Raw genomic sequence first — 16,325 nt, forward strand, 5'->3', positions numbered from 1 at the left:
AGTCATCGGACACTTACCTAGCCTCTTGCTCAGCAATCAGTGCTCCCACTATGGCCTGCTACTGCAGCCTGGCATCCCTGTAGTCCTTTCTGCATCCACTGAGACAGCCTTGGAGCACACCCTTTACTTACAATATCCTGTGTATCTACGGTTCAGCTTCTCCATAGATGTTTTATGCTTGTGTTTATTAAACCGCTTTCATTTTTAATCACAGAATCACAGAATTATTTAGGTTGGAAAAGACCTTGAAGATCATCAAGTGCAACCATCATACTTAATTCACATACATTTTCACATGATTACAAATTATATAATGTTTTTAATAAAGAAAGGGGGGGGGGGGGCAGCAGGCTTTACTCCTCAAAGTCATTAAAATATTGAATTTCCCACTACGTCATTAGCTGTGCATGTCTGCTGAGGCTTTAATCATATTTTGAAGAACAAGAAATCACAGGCAGGGAAACCACATGAAAGAAAGGGCCTCAATCCAAAAGGAAATAATGTATCATCCTAAACCATACAACTCAGTAGTAGTTTAATTATACCTTATGACACTCTATGATATTGTAGTATAAAATCAACTCTCATAGACACACACACACACAAAACCTATATTAAAACAGCATTATGTCTGTGCTATATACAATGAAAGTCAGAAGTTCATGGCTAGCTAAGAAACATGCCATATGTTCTCCATACACCCAGCCAAACACTACCTTGACAATCTTCTGAAGAAGCCAACTGTGGTAAAGTGGGTGACAACACATTATATGCCTCAATTACCTACAAACTTTTGCAGTTTGCTTTCCTTTTGAAATGCATCTGTTTGAACACCACTCTTGGCATAAACATTTCTTTGGAGAGGTACTGTTTCTAAGAATGTAAGACAAAAATCATATACTGAAGCCCTATAAATACAGGGTGTTTTATTTTAACAGAGAATCCCATAGGAAATAAATGAGAGAAACCTGGTTAAATTAGAGCCTTCGTAAATTTACTTATTATTATTTGTAAAATTACTTATGCAGTAAGTAAAGCTTATTTAAAACTTATAAAATTCCAAGTCAGCAATGAACACTATAGAAGTACTAAGCCAATACACTAACATACAGGAAAGTATAAATATTTTCCCCTTTAATCTCCAGATGATGATGGATCTTATTAAACAGATGCCACCCATCTTTCATTTAAGCTAGCTGAAGGAACCAATTAGATGCACGTTTCCATAATGAAAATGTGAATTCAATGTGAAGCTTTGTCTAACAACAGGCTTGTACAGCATAGCCTAAGAAGAGTTAAGCCATGGTCTCTGAGGTCTCCTCCTGGCATGGAGTGCTAATGTAGGATAGGGAGTGACTGCAACTGCACGCAGCCACAGATGTAAGAGGCAAAAGGCCAGCAGGCAGCAAGTAAAGCAGTTGCAGTCATAGCTGGGGAGGGGGGAAGAAACAAACTTATGGTTAGCAAAATCCATAGCCACTCCATTTCTGAGTTAGAAAAAACACCTGATCTTTTTCATTACTATGATTATTCTCAAAAAAGCAAGGTTAAGCATACTCTTGCACAGCAGAACTGCAACCTTTTAGGAAACCTGCTTATGCTACTATGAAAAACCTGTCATGAGAGCTATGAACACAGGCTAACCGTGTGGATCATCTGGAGGACTGCCGGTGAATGGTACTGGGCACGTGGGGCACTTCCATCTGGACCATCACCTGGAGGAGACGCAGAACAGTTGCTCGAGCAATGAATGCAGACCCGGCAGCTGAACACCCCCTCCTGAACACAGGCTGGCATGCAACGTAGATGTCACTTCTGCAGTAGCCTGGGGAATGACATTTGCTGCCAAGAATGGAAGGAAGCACTTTTCTGGTCCTCTTTTTACTCCCCAAACACTTGTGCTTAGGCCATATCAAAAACAGTTCCTCCAAACAGATTCTAAGCCAAATTTAATTCAATATAGGCTTACAGAAAACAGCCCTCTATGAAAAAATGAACTGTATCCATATTTATTTTTCAAATCCCACAGAAACTAATTAAAGGAATTAACCTCTCTCCATCAACTTCCTTATTAAATCTGCCCTAGTGTGCAAGAACATGAAGATGGAAGAGGCTAGACCATTTTTCTACTCGTCTGTTAGAAAAAAAAAATAGACTAATATGAGCAGTGAAAAATACTTCTGTATTAAAAATACTGTAGTTCTATACAGAAGACATCTGGGCTGAGTACTCTGCAAACAACCACTTTTTTAATCCATTCAACCCAGAGTTTTAAAATAAAGTTTACTGTGTGATAGTGTGCATCCTAAGAATAACTCCTATTTTCAGATTTCATGGAGAGAGCAACCAAGATGAGTGTCAGACCTCCTATATAACAGCACACACAACTTAGTTCCCTTGTATTCACATTCCAAATTTTGTAAAATCTTTTTGTATTTCCAGGTACTAAACTGTAACTGAACACCACTCTATTTCAAGAGATTTCCTCTTAACCACATTTGCCATATTTGTATTTACCAGGTTCCTTTTTTTTTTCCCCCCTTCTCCTGTAAACTCAAAGAAGGAGACCGCTTTCAACCCCGCAGGGCAAAACATTTCCTGATTCTTCAGAAGGCTTCCCATATTTTCTTTAATCCCCCCACAAGTTGACTTCATATTTTACAGCGCAAGACAGCAAACCAAATAATTCAGAAAGCAGTCTTACGAATGTTGTATACAGTAGGAAAAACACCTCCTATATTTCTCAGGATTGCCCCATGCAGACATATTGTAGCCTCATCACCTGTATGCAATGGGGATTGCCCACCCACCACTTCAGTAAGTCACTGTTTTTCAAACATAGTGTAAGGGTGACCTAAAATCTCCGTTTCCTATTCATACGATGCTTCATTTAGCTTACTAAAATGAATCCTGTACAAGTGAGTTCACCTAATTGTTAATACAGTTCAGATCACTCTTTGAAATCGAATTTCTCATTTTATACGCTAACAACCTTTCTATTCATCTAGAGTCTGGAAGTTTAAGAACTGATCTTTTTTTAAAAAGAAGCAATGGTAGCATCATGGCCACAGCACTTCTCACATGGCTACCCATTAAGGGGTCAAACCGACAAACACACTGCATAAGAAAGAGAGCAAGATCAGATTTAAAACATAAATGTTTCAGAGGGAGGACTTTTTTTTTCCCCCTTCCTTTCAACAGAGTTCAGAGGCTAAAATACCATTACCTGTGAGAAATCAAATGTTAATCTGAAGTCATGTTATAGAATATAAAATAAACTCAGCTGCCAGGAAATCGTTGCCATCATTTGATACACAGAAAACAAGACCTCACATGTTTGGCACATGGGACAGCAGATATCAATGTTCAAAAAAAAAAAAATCAGCTGGATTCCCTTAGCTCCCAGAATAATGTTGTCAGCTAGTGTGATTTGCATCATCTTGGGCACTGCGTTCATAACTAGCTCTCACAGAGACTTCCAAGTTCTTTATTTCCTCAAGTCTACACACTTGGAATTTGAGGAAATTTTGCCAATTAAGAACTTTGATCTGGCCATTCCTAAAATGCAGGCAGCCTGCAACCCTGCCTCAGGCACTAGCAAAATATTACGTTCATGATGAATACAGGATATTTCATTTAAATGTAGACTAAGGGGAAAAAAAAAAAAAACAGCATACCTAAAACTTCTATCATGAAAAATTTAGAAAGAAAAAAAAAAAAAAAAACAAGAAAGCAAGAGTTGTTGAAACAGTGTTTTAAATAATACTTTAAATATTGAAAATATTTTAAATACTTTAATAGATTATTCATTTTTATTTAAAAATGCATGGATTGGTTTTCAGATATTGCATCTGTAGATTATGTTCTTGATCTCCATCACTTGACCAGTTTGTGCTTTCTAGGGAAAAGTGCTGAAACCACAGTAACAGCCTGAATTACTTAGGGATTTAGGGAGAAATTAATCCAGCCTTTCAGTAATGGTAGTATTTTTTCAAAAGCCCATGGAGGTCATGACTAGCTTTAATGACATACTGTTTATTACATTCAATACAGTGACAAAATGTGATTTAGATGAATGAGGTACTTCAGCATGGCAAAAACACTGCTGTGAATTCCACACCTTACTCAGCTCTTCAAAAGACGACAGCCTGTTCTTCCACAGCAATCACAAGTAATCATATTCCTTTCAACTACACGAGCTCACACACACTGTAAAGTAGGCCAGGAGTTGCCAGAACGCTATTGTCGTGCCGAAAGCACATGCCGACCCCCCTCCTGTGGTTTCACATCTGGCAAGATCCCTGCAGCACACAGAAACAGTGAAGTGTCAGATGAGGAGAAAGGATGAACACAATCCATAATGTTAGCTAAAGGGTATGGGCATTTGAGTGGTACGGATTTGGAGAAGTACTCAGCTAACAAGGCAAACAGGGTAAAACTAGCCTGTGAGCAGTAACACCCCAAGGATGGATGGGCTGGAAAATACACACTTGGCTGCTGTTTCTCCAGCAGACCTAGAAGACCTGTTGGGTGTGAGAACTTCGCTGTGCAAGGTGTCATTTCAGATAGGGTATAGAGAGAAGGTCCCAAACCCAAAGCTGCTGCACTGAGCAACTGAAGAAAAGGATCTGAGGTTATGTATCGTTCTGGTGAAACACATGACCCACACGCTGCTCCGTTAGAACAGACAGAGCACAAAAGACAGCAAGTAAAAACTGCATATAGAAGGCTGCAATACACCGGGAGCCTGTCAAGCTGCTGACAATACATCCTTTTGGCAAACGAAGGGTAAGCACCAGGACAGATGGCAGAAACTTTTAAAGCCTACTGGTGGCTTTTTTTTTTTTTTTCTCCTTTTGTAATCAGATGTAGCTGTAGAGATTAGCACAACATAGTAAACAGTTTGAGGATTACACTGAAATTCATCTCTATTTGTATCTATTCCTAGGCAAATAAACAAATATAAAATATATTCTGTTTCACCTCCAGACAGTTATATCATTCTGCTTTCCATCAAATCTGCCTTCTCCAGTAAATACTACTCAGCAGGAAAACCCTAAGGGTATTAAACAGACAAAGTGAGACATGCAAACACTCTGTGTTAGCAGAGCATGGTGAAACACTGCACCCTTCACAAAAATCTTTGCAGACTGATACAAGACTATGACCTAGCACTCATTACAGGAAAAACACTGATAATTTTTAATGCATTAATTAACAAATGGTAACAATCTAGTAAATAGAGGAAAAAAAGTGATGGCAAAGTATCTTCTGAAATAATGGAACATATTTTGCACCTACACACACCACAGTGACGGTGTCTTTCCCTTAATACCATGAATGGACGCAGAATATGATTCTGCAGTTATACTGACTTTACTTCACTTGGAGCATACTTCAAGTAAAGATTATAGGACAGGGAATAAAGAGAATTATATTTTGTTCATAATAGCTTTTGGCTTGGGAATCCAAAAAACATCTAAGCAGCACATTCTGCTTAATTTACTTTGATATGGGAAGATTAACTCCAGGGAAATAAAATTAATGCATTCAAGGATTCTTTCCACTACCTCTGTAATTGTTTCTATTGTCCCAGATTCATTAAAATCCCTCTGGTAAATCTCTAAATATTATAGATTTGTGGTATTCAAGATAATAAAACAGCCCTTGAAATACAGCTTTCCTGAATAATAATAATTCATAATTGATAAACTACAAAAGGTCTAATACACATGTAGAGTAACCTGAGTACAACTAACACTGACTGAAGTGCAACTAACATGAACAAATACAAAACTATCACAGTGCCAATGGAAGAATTCCAGCCTCGAAAGGATGCTTCACCCTGGAGTCACTTTGTTGTACCCTGCATACCAGTCTATCTCAGCTGAAATTTGCTTTCCAATAAATAGATGCTTTTTCTGCACACAAGCCTAGCGAGTGGTTTTACTGGAACATGGCAATATACACCTGTCTGACAGCGCAATCCAAGCTCATGGTATGTATAAACACGCTCTTGAATGATTACTATCAAGCAATATGCCCAACCTGTTTTCCAAAATAAATAACCACACGAGTAGGTTTTTGCTTTTGTAACTGCGCCAAGCACTCATACCTTATGATCATTTTTCAAAGTCTAGGGCAAACACTTCTTCCGTATTTATTCTATACATTGTTCTTCATTATAAATTGTGATCAGCTACAGTTAAAAAAATTAATATGCTTTCTAAATTTTAGCACAAAGTTAAGTACTGAAACTTATGCTTCCAAGCATATGTTAAGCTTCTATTGACACAAAGACTCTTTTGCTTTATTTTTAAGCTCATTTGCTACTAGAGCAACTAATCACTGAAAATTCTGGTAGGATTGCACACTCTTGTGTATTTGGATTTTGTCTTGACTACTAATTGCTACGTGTTTTGCTATTGCACAGGAAAACACGTACTTCTACTTGAAGTTTGCTCCTGTTTCTCTGCTTCTGATGTGCCTCCATAAACTAGCAGTATTAGAGTGATGTTGACTGACAACATAGCACAGTTTACTTTAGTTTTCCATCCTCAGCTGGGTACCTATAACTGGGATCTTTCATTCAGTTACTTACTATGACCAGTTCAGTATGTTGGCATGTTTTCTATTCTCCTTCCAAGCATTTTGGTGCATTTGTTCAAAACAAAAGCAATCTGTACCTTCCTGACAACAGGGTTTGTTTGGGCTTTCTCCATCCTCTTCTGACACCACATAGCACACAGAAATCAAGTCTGGCCTTCTTTGCCTCTGCTCATAGACTCACTGATGTCAATGAAAACAGACTAACTTAAGAATACAACATCTGTTGTCCTTTTAGTCAAAAGCAGAGTTTAACAAACACTCCACACCTGCAACATGCTTCCTTGAGAACTTCAGGTAAGCAAGCATTAAAAACAAAAACAAATCTTCTGGTGGTGTAAACAAATACAGCATACAGGCTCAAAAAACATCAACTCTCTTAAGGCAGGCGTCAGTCTGATGCCCTGAATGAGTGCTCCACCCTACACTTTTAGAAAAGGTTATATAAAAATAACCTAGGGGAAGGGAGGAAGACCATAAAAAAAAAATAATTAAGAAAATCGCTCAGGCTTTTTTCTTGCATATCATAATGAACACCAGATCTAACAAGGCCTAGTTTCCTATATATTTGCATATTGTGGTTAGTTCATTTTAATGCCTAAGAAGCTCCCAGCAGCCAGGACACGTACAAGAATCCTCTTCTAGCTCAACTCTTTGCTACTTAACATAGAATGAGCTTACCAGGCATCTCTTCTCTCAGTTGAAGAACTTAGTCTCTACCTCTCCTCAGATTTCATAAACCTTATTAAAACTTTAATTAAGTTTGGAGATCTCCATCCTTTTGTAAAATATTGCTGAAATCAACTAATAAGTTCAAAAATACCTGGTGCAGGTTAATGCAGAAACAATACACAAGGACACTAGGATAGCAAGTAATGGTTTTGTAAGAAATCAGGACAAGCTTTGTCATACTATTGTGTTTTCATTTATCCTCTGAGTAACATAATTTACCAAAGCTTTGCAAGCTTCATTTTCTAATTCTGGGACGGAGAACCAGTTTCAAGACGAATGGAGGAGAACCAACAATATAACAGTGCTCAAGGCGCTATAGTTCAGCATCAGCAGACACTGCTCAGTATAATAAATACAAGGCCAACAGGAGCTATTGGCAGTAGGTACATTTGGCTCCATCAAAGGAAGTAATACTATAATACTCGCTGAGTATCCAGACCCACAAGCTACTTTTATTTATGACTTCATTATTTAATACTTTTTAAAAAAAATCTACATAGATCTCATGTATTTACTGATTTATTATCGAAATACAAAGAAATAGTGGTTTCTGCAAACCAGTAATAAAAACCTCACAGGGGCAACGAGTTCAAAGTTTGTGGGTTTTTGTTTGTTTGTTTGGTGGTGGTTTTGGTGTGTGTGTGGTGTGTGGGGGGGGGTGCATTTTCACTGTCCATTAAAGCCTTCCTCAAATTTTTGACTTAAAACAGTTCTTCCATTCCCTCACCAATAGCTCTCATGCTGCCCTCAGGCTTCTCAAGCTGCTCTGTGTCACGTCATGTCTCATTTTATTTAAAGTATACAAACTCTTTACGACAATGACTTAGACTATATTTAGAAAATGCTGTATAAAGATACAGTGCTGCATAAGTGTTTTATAATTTCCCTAGTGTACAGCTTCAGCATTTTGGACGTTAAAGGTATTGTCCCGGGCAATGACAAACTATAAGGAAGAGAAAATCATTAACCTGAACATACAACTTTTTTTTTTCCTTGACTATTTTCAAAGCATACAGAATCACAATAAAATAGCTACACTGTAGGATCCCAATTCAATAAACATGAAATCATGAAAAAACAGGAACTCTAAAATTCTCACAGCATTTTCCAATACTAACTTCTTGCTTACCTTCTTCAATGAACAACAAATATCACCCTGAGGCCATTTTTAAAGAAAGCTGTAATGTGAGCAGTGCTAATATACAGATTTCAGAAGCACCTGCACACAACATGTTAAAATCCCTAAAAACGGAATGAGTAGTATTTTTTTATTTTTGTTTTGTTATTTTCTCCCCTTCCCAATTACTAAATATTTAGTGATGTGGAAGTAGATTTTATAAGCTTATCTGTGAACATACTTTTGGATTTTATTGCATTAGAGCAAGTAAATGAAAGAAAACCTTTTTTTCTGAACTCTTGCACAACACACTACTACTCTCAAACAGAGCCTAGCTTTCAACTGAAAGCAACATAACTTACCTTCTAACTTCCATAAGTGCTTACATATAAGTATATGCTTGCACACAGTATTTACCCCAGAAAATTGATCCCTGTGTTGTCTGGGGAATAGTAGGGATCCTTCTAAGCAACGCACAGGATGTGTTAGTTAAAAACCTCATTCAAGTCTCATTAATGCCCTAGCCTTCATCATTTGTTAGCATTCCTAATTTGAAACTACTACAGGTATAAATGATACGCGTCTGTTGGCAAAGAAGTTTCAGATGGATAATCAAGTTACTAGGCCTTAGTTATGCCTCATAAGGGAACTGCACGTATGCTCTTAGCTCATGTCAAACACTAAAAACAAATTCAGGCTAACATCTCTGTACATTAAAAATATACATATGCGTAGCAGAGCTGCAGATCTGACGGTCTGGAACAGCTTTCTTCTGGTTCCAATTTCTGCCTGTTAAAAGTTTAATCTAAAGCAAAACCTACATTAACAGACAAAACTCTCAACCTGTACATTACTCCCTTATTGAGAGCTATCAGCCAGTACTAAAGACTGGTGTGAAATTCACTGGGACCTTGCCACAGGCAGTCAGCCACCAAAAACCCATTTGACCAAGATCAGGATGTTAATATGAGAGCTTAGAGAGGAGTGAGATTACCTTGCCGCTCATGTGACTAATCCCTGTATTTCTTCTAACAGCCTTTTTGTGGAGGAGTAGAACAAAGACAGAGCCGGGAGAATACAACAGCTGATTTTTCTTTCATTTCCCAAATAATTCTCCTCTGCCTCTTTTGCTTCCCCCCTCTCAGCAGATGCCCAACTTTACTAGCTATGAAACAGAACAGCGGATAAAGAGAAGCCATTTGTGGTGTCAGCTCCTAACAGTTGACAAACTTACTCATCTATGTTCCTTTTATTTCTTCCTCATGTACTCCATATGCATGTTTTCCACAACTCTCCTCATTTTTATGTTTTGATACAACTCTTCCAAATCCTGTATGCTTCCTTTTACTTTCCCATATTTCCTCTCTGAATATTTAAGATCCAGGCAAGCATTTTAACATCCCTGGTCTTCTTGAATTTTGCTCCACCTGAACTTTGTAAAAAAACTCTAAATATCCTGTTTCCCACTTGGTATTGTGCCCATGCTTAACTGCCACTAGCTGCCTCTAGGTACAGATCAGTTTATTTTCAGACACACTGAACTTACTCACATCAATTGTATTTGCAGCATTTTGGCCATTCTACAAAACATCATAAAAAAAGTTGATAATTTTATTTTAAGAGGTGTTAAGAAAAAAAAAAACCACACGTGTTCTACAAAGCAAACTAACAGACACTAAAATATTATTTAAGGATATAATGAAGGCATCATTAAAATCAATAGCACTTTAACCACTGGCTTACAGAGCCAACTTTTCTTAAAGAACTTAAAGCAGACACATTTAAACAACAACAAAAAAAAAAAGGTTGAAAACACTAACAAATCAGGATGCTTCAGTTTTCTACCCACAGTATAGTCACCACACTAACTATAGCTACAAGATACTAGATAACTCACACAAAACAAAAAGACATTATTTTGCTACTCACGGTGAGGGCAGAGCCTGCCATCACCTTTGCACACCACGTTCCTTATATCATCGCATCTACTTTTACACTGGAAAACAGCAAAACCAAAATAAAATAGAAGGTATCTACATGGTTCACCCACTCAAGGTTCTTTAGAACTCATTAACCTCAAACAGATGAGATGTACATGGAACAATTAGTATTCCTTCTCAGAGTGTCCCTGGAAGATGAGCAGGTGTACTTTCATGTAATAAATTGTATTTTTTTTTCAAATAGCATAGTAATGCAACAAGGTTTGCACAATGTTTGCATTTCTATAATGCATACCAAAACTAACATGTGTGTTACATTAGGTCAGTTTGTCAATGTCATTTCCTATGCACATGATGTGTCCCAAACAAAACTCATTTTAAATATTGAGAAATATTTAAAAAATAATATGTATCAATATTTATTATCTATGGCTACTTTATCATTTTAAGTACAATTGATAGCTCACACTCAGCTGAAAGCATGATCTGCTTTCAAGGTATTTTAGGAGGTCTGTGAATCTGAAAGAATCAACATCAACTTAGAGCATCACTTTGCTCTACATAAGCATGCAGAAAGCCACATCATTTTCTGTATTGTCATTTTCTGCCAGTCACCTCCCTTCAGCAACATGAAGAGAAAAAAAAATTTAATATAACATTGGAAGAACTTGCTTACCAAGGCAATTTATTAATGTTTCTGAATACTGCAAATGAAATTAACTTGTTAGCACTTTCATTGATTCAGTAGACACATTAAATTCTTACTTAAGGCTTTTGTGTTAACAGAATAAATACTGTTTTTCTTGTACAGACTAAAGTAATAAGTATGAAGACAATTAATATAGAAAATTAAAGGCAATCTTCTTTTTCACAGGACTGTTATTCTATTATCTTTGTACTCATTGTACAGCTGGTCATCAAGAATCCAACCTGGATATGCATCTTTTAATTATCTTTTTTTAAAGTTATACAAACTGTTTAAATGGTCACTGAGGCTCCCATTCAAATCAGTAGCAGTTCCACCACTGGCCAAAAATTCTCCAAGAACGTATTGCAAAACTTCACTCTTCTCCTCCCCCCCTCACCAGGCACACAGTGAAAAATGGATGCAAAACACTAGAGTAATTAAAAAATAAAAAATAAAGGAGAGTTCAGATATATATCCCCAGTATAATCATTGCACTACATATAATTACAAGACACTAATGAATACTGGTGTATTTGGTTACTGATGGAGGGTGCAGAACCTGCCATTGTAACCTGCACAGCCCACGAACTTTGCACCACATTCTGACTCATGAAACCCCATGCACCACGTAACTGACTTATGTTACCCCATCTTTCTTAGGGCCTGAGATTATGTGCTGGCCACCAGCACAGGCCAACGTCATTAGGAGGTGGCATTTGCACAAATGTCACTATTTCACAGGTTCTGCTTCAAGGTTTAATCCATGTCACAAGCAACATACAGATAAGGAACCTGTAGGTATGTGTGCATACATATATATATATATATATATTTCTATCCTAAATACCACACTGCTACAAAAAAAAAAATAAAACACTGGAGAACTGATATTTTCCCATCAAAACATTTCAAAAGATCACATCAAGATGGCATGTCATAAGGAAGCAGCAGGAAAGAGGCCAAAAAACAAGAGTGAGAATACTAAAGCTGGGAATGCACTGGAACCAATATATTTTCTGAAGCAATGATTTGCACTATAAAAATTTACAGGCAAAGAGTATTTTTTAAAGCTTCCTACCAATCTGTCACAACTGGTTCTTCTCACTAGAAGGCAGCTGTGACCCTCAGAAGCATTACTGATTGTTGGATCTCCGATTCCTGATATGCTAGAGCATTATAAAAAATTAAGTGGCATTTTCTTAAATAACGTAAAAGCGTCATTACATTCTAGGAGCAACTGAACTACTTTCTGTCATACTTACCAACAAAACTAAATCCTGGAAAAGCTTTTTCTCCTAAACTGAAAAAACGGTTTGCTAGTAATGAATCTTAACAGAGAAAATGGTGCATAATTTCAAGTCCAAATCCTGCAACCGTATCTGCAGGAAATTTCCACATCTATGCCAAATAATAATAATAATAATAATTAAAACAAAAAAAAACTATACTAAGACAGATGAGTTATTAAGATAATACTGTGGAACTTGAGATACATATTCCAGTTCAACTGTCTTTTTCTATTACAAATCAATTGTGTGACTTCAACCCAAACACTGGTTCAATTTCCCATCTGTGAAGAAAATAATTACAGATTCACACTTCAAAACTCACAGGGGATTTAATAGTAATAAGTAGGAAAAAAAAAAAAAAAAAGTAATGTCTATAGACAACTTAGTACTTTTGAATATTGTAAGTTTCTGGAACGTCATTAAGGTCAGGTGAAAACATTGCTGATACTCTGTGTCAGCATCATCATTCAGATCATTATAATACACCTCAATAGTGTATTTACTTTTTTATTATTGTTTTTGTGTAGAATCACAAAATGCCTACAACACACAATGCATTTTTCTAACGTTATAATTTTTCTAACGTCATTTTCTACTTACTGCTTGCCTGTTCTCTTATTTCTGTTCTCTTATACTATCCTTGTATCTTAGTATAAAACAAGTATCCTGCACAGGGCAGACCCCCTCTTTCAGATAGAAACAATAGTCTCTGTAGGAAACACTAACATTTTGTTGCCACACAATGGAGAACAAACTACACTCTTCAGCTACAGAGTGTGTGCATTTACAATATCTAAGTGATACACCCTACTATCCAGTAGAAGTCAAAAAGCAGTAAATAAAAATAACCAGACAGTTAACTAGCGAACAGCTATACAGGTTTTTAATACAACTGCATGTAAAATATATGGCTGCATCTTCCATAACCTCACAGTTACAGGCCCTTCCTGAAGCATAAAAATAAACGTGCAATGGTATGGGCACAAATCATGCTACGCATTTTAAGCGCTTACACGTGCTGTATTTGACGTGCCATCCCACACAGCCAAAACACTCAACAGTTAAGGTCTAATACAAAAGCGTACTTACTTGATCAACATAACGCCATTTACTGTCATTGTAGAAAATGGCCAAATAAACACAATAATGAGAGAAAAGCACAATGAAGCTGCAAAATTATTTCTCAGGAAAACATGCATACGTAGTGGCAAGCAGGGCCTGTTTTTCTTCCTTTCCCCCCCCCCCCCCCCCTGTGGCTAGCCCCTCCAGCTTCAACAAAGTTGTTCACAAGGTAGAAGACCTGAGGCACTGAATCTTATAACAAGCATTAATGTCTGCAAGATAGAGAATACAGTTCAGTTCCTGCCCCTAACAAGCTGGTAGTTATTCTAAAAATAAACTATGCCTATTAATTTGACTTGAAGTGTCTATAAGATTTCCTTTCCATGAGTACTTTCACTGATACACAAGTGCCATTTCATCCAATGCTTTACCCGTTTTAATCAATCACAGAAAAGCAATCGTACAACTTTCAATTCCAACCTTGCCTCAAAGGTCTATAACACCTGGTAAATACACAGCCTCCCTAAACTAGGACATCTCTGGAAGTGCAGTGAAAGCACTAGATGATCCACAAACTAAAACGGTGTGGAAATGTCACATCCTGAGAACAGGCGATTTTATGCTTTTCAAAATCTACCATTAAGTTTATTTTCACAAAATACATCTCTCAGAGACTTGAACTTTTATAATTTGTAACCACATGTGAAAAACATACATTGACCTTATACAATTGTGAGCTTCCAGCTGCTCCAGATGAGCTAATCCAACAAAGCCATAGTCTTTCCCAAGAACCTTCGTGGAGGAGTAGGAATTTGGCCACACGGAGCAACAACTTTACACCCCTCTCATAATTTATAAAACAATCCATCTAAAAAACAGAAACATTGCCAAATGTATTTTAAAATTGTTCAATGTTCAGCTATTGACTACACAGCTTATTTGAGGCATTAGGCTTGAATCAGAAACTCAACCACAGCTTATGAAGCACAACAGATTGTACTCTCACACAACCATACGCTTAGGCCTGAAGATACAAGACTTCACCTTCTCAGCATTTTGTGACTAACAGACTTAAATACCAAATGCTTTCTCTCCACATAACCCAGATATGGTACACACCTGCATACTATTCAAGGTCCTCCTTCTGGTATGACTCTACACCCATCCCCCTACTCAGGCCTGCACGAAGCCCTCCAGAAGATAGGTCTTGCACAAGATATTCCAAAAAGTCCTGCCAGGGAGCAAGGCCAGGGCTGTGGTACTCCACGCTGCAGACTGACAGACAGCTTGCCTACTGAACTGAATTCTCCCATTGAGCTGCCTGAGAAAGCTACTGCAAGAATTCAGAATTTAGCAGAAAGTGGATCAGCCTCCAGTAAGAAGAGACCTAAGCTTCTCTCTCTAACCTTTCCCAGTAGGATTGGGTAAAGCTTCCATCTTTATCTGCTTCTTTCTAAGAACTAATTAAAAAATAAATAAATAAACACACACACACCACACCACAACAACAAACAGGAACATCCTAGCAAGCCAGAGACGAATCTTTATGGAAAGCAAACAAAAATTGCACTAAAAGGAAAACACAGTGTAAATGGACAGCTACACTATCTCTTTCCATTTCTCAGTGGCTGACCTACTGAGATTGAGGCAGTCTTTACCAGAGCAGGGGATCTTAATTTGCCTGTACTATTCCTCAGTAAGTATATTCACTCACGTACATATGAAGCAACCCAGAAGTTGGAAATGCATGTTAGAACTCCAGACTGAAACACCACAGGGACCGTCACACTCCAGATTGCAGCAGGTAAAGGAACTCCAACCTGCAGGACGTATCCCTTGTTTGCATGACATGCTTCCAGCATAGCCTGGACAGCCACATTACTACCTTTTCCCGAGACGGTGCTGTCCATTTATGGGATGTTGCTCTCTGCTTGCGATCCTAGAGAACAATAACTTCAGAGTGAAAAGTCTTTATCATGTCTCTGAGAGGACTTTCGAAGGCTAATCCTTCCTCTGAGTTATTCCAGGACTGAGTCAGCCTTTCACATTTCCATTTCTAAGAAAACATTCTTGACATGTTTTTTTTTTTAACTGTTCCTGTAATAATACTCTGTTCTACAGCAGCCTCAGAAATCACGGGCAAAGCAAGCCCCAAGAGATAATCACCAATGCAAAACAAGGTTTATGCATTATTATTACTTCTAGCTAGCTAAATACAAATCTTGCCGTCCTTTATACTAATTGCATTTGTACTACAGAGACACACAAAATGTGGAATTGTAAGGAGGATGAGAACCCCCTAAATGATTAGGCACAATGTCTTACTATCTAAGCTTTTCCAGTTCATTAATATTTCACTTTTATATATTCCTCAGCTGCTTTTACAACATGTTCCTTTCTCTCCTTCTTAAGTATGAGCACAGAGAATTGTTTGAAGTAACTAGTAGACCTTGCCTCACATCCCCACCTCCATGCCCCTTGAGAGTTTAACACTTCAAGCGCAATATATACTAGATAGAAAAAACACATCTGGCATAGAAAAGAATAAGGAAGAGATTTTGAGCCTCCCTTCTGGTTACGTTCCACTATAAAGGTGTGTGATAGGAAAACAAAGCGTTCCATGTTTCTCTAAGCTGATAAACTTACTGTTGTCAGTTTCAAAGGCAAGACGGAGGTAAAGCTCTGAGGGGTTCAACTCTCTGTGGAAAAGCAGGACTGCCGTGTTCCCTAGCAAAATAAAAAACTCGCTGCAACTTTCTTTCCCTTGCAGGAAAGTGAAAGATCACCTCTTCCAGCCAGGAGAAAAGGCACAAATTATCTAGAGCAGACATGGGATTTCCACAAACCTTTCCCATAATAAGCGGCACCGTCACCACCTGCTCCACCTTTTA

The 16,325-nt window shown here is 37.7% G+C and overlaps 1 protein-coding gene across 5 annotated transcripts in view; it reads right to left on the reverse strand.

Moving 5' to 3' along the window:
• The window catches only part of CCSER1 (coiled-coil serine rich protein 1), a 735,108-nt gene that overhangs the window by 665,788 nt on the left and 52,995 nt on the right, over nucleotides 1-16,325 (reverse strand). For 2 of the 5 annotated variants that reach the window (XM_080589529.1, XM_080589531.1), the window contains exon 2: nucleotides 16,081-16,161. The exons of the other annotated variants lie outside the window; for them this stretch is intronic. The gene's annotated coding sequence lies outside the window, so the exon portion shown is untranslated. The remainder of the gene's footprint in view (nucleotides 1-16,080; nucleotides 16,162-16,325) is intronic. 5 annotated transcript variants of the gene reach the window in all.

The sequence above is a fragment of the Anser brachyrhynchus genome (assembly GCF_964034855.1).
Source record: "Anser brachyrhynchus genome assembly, chromosome: 4".
Classification (NCBI taxonomy): Eukaryota; Metazoa; Chordata; class Aves; order Anseriformes; family Anatidae; genus Anser; species Anser brachyrhynchus.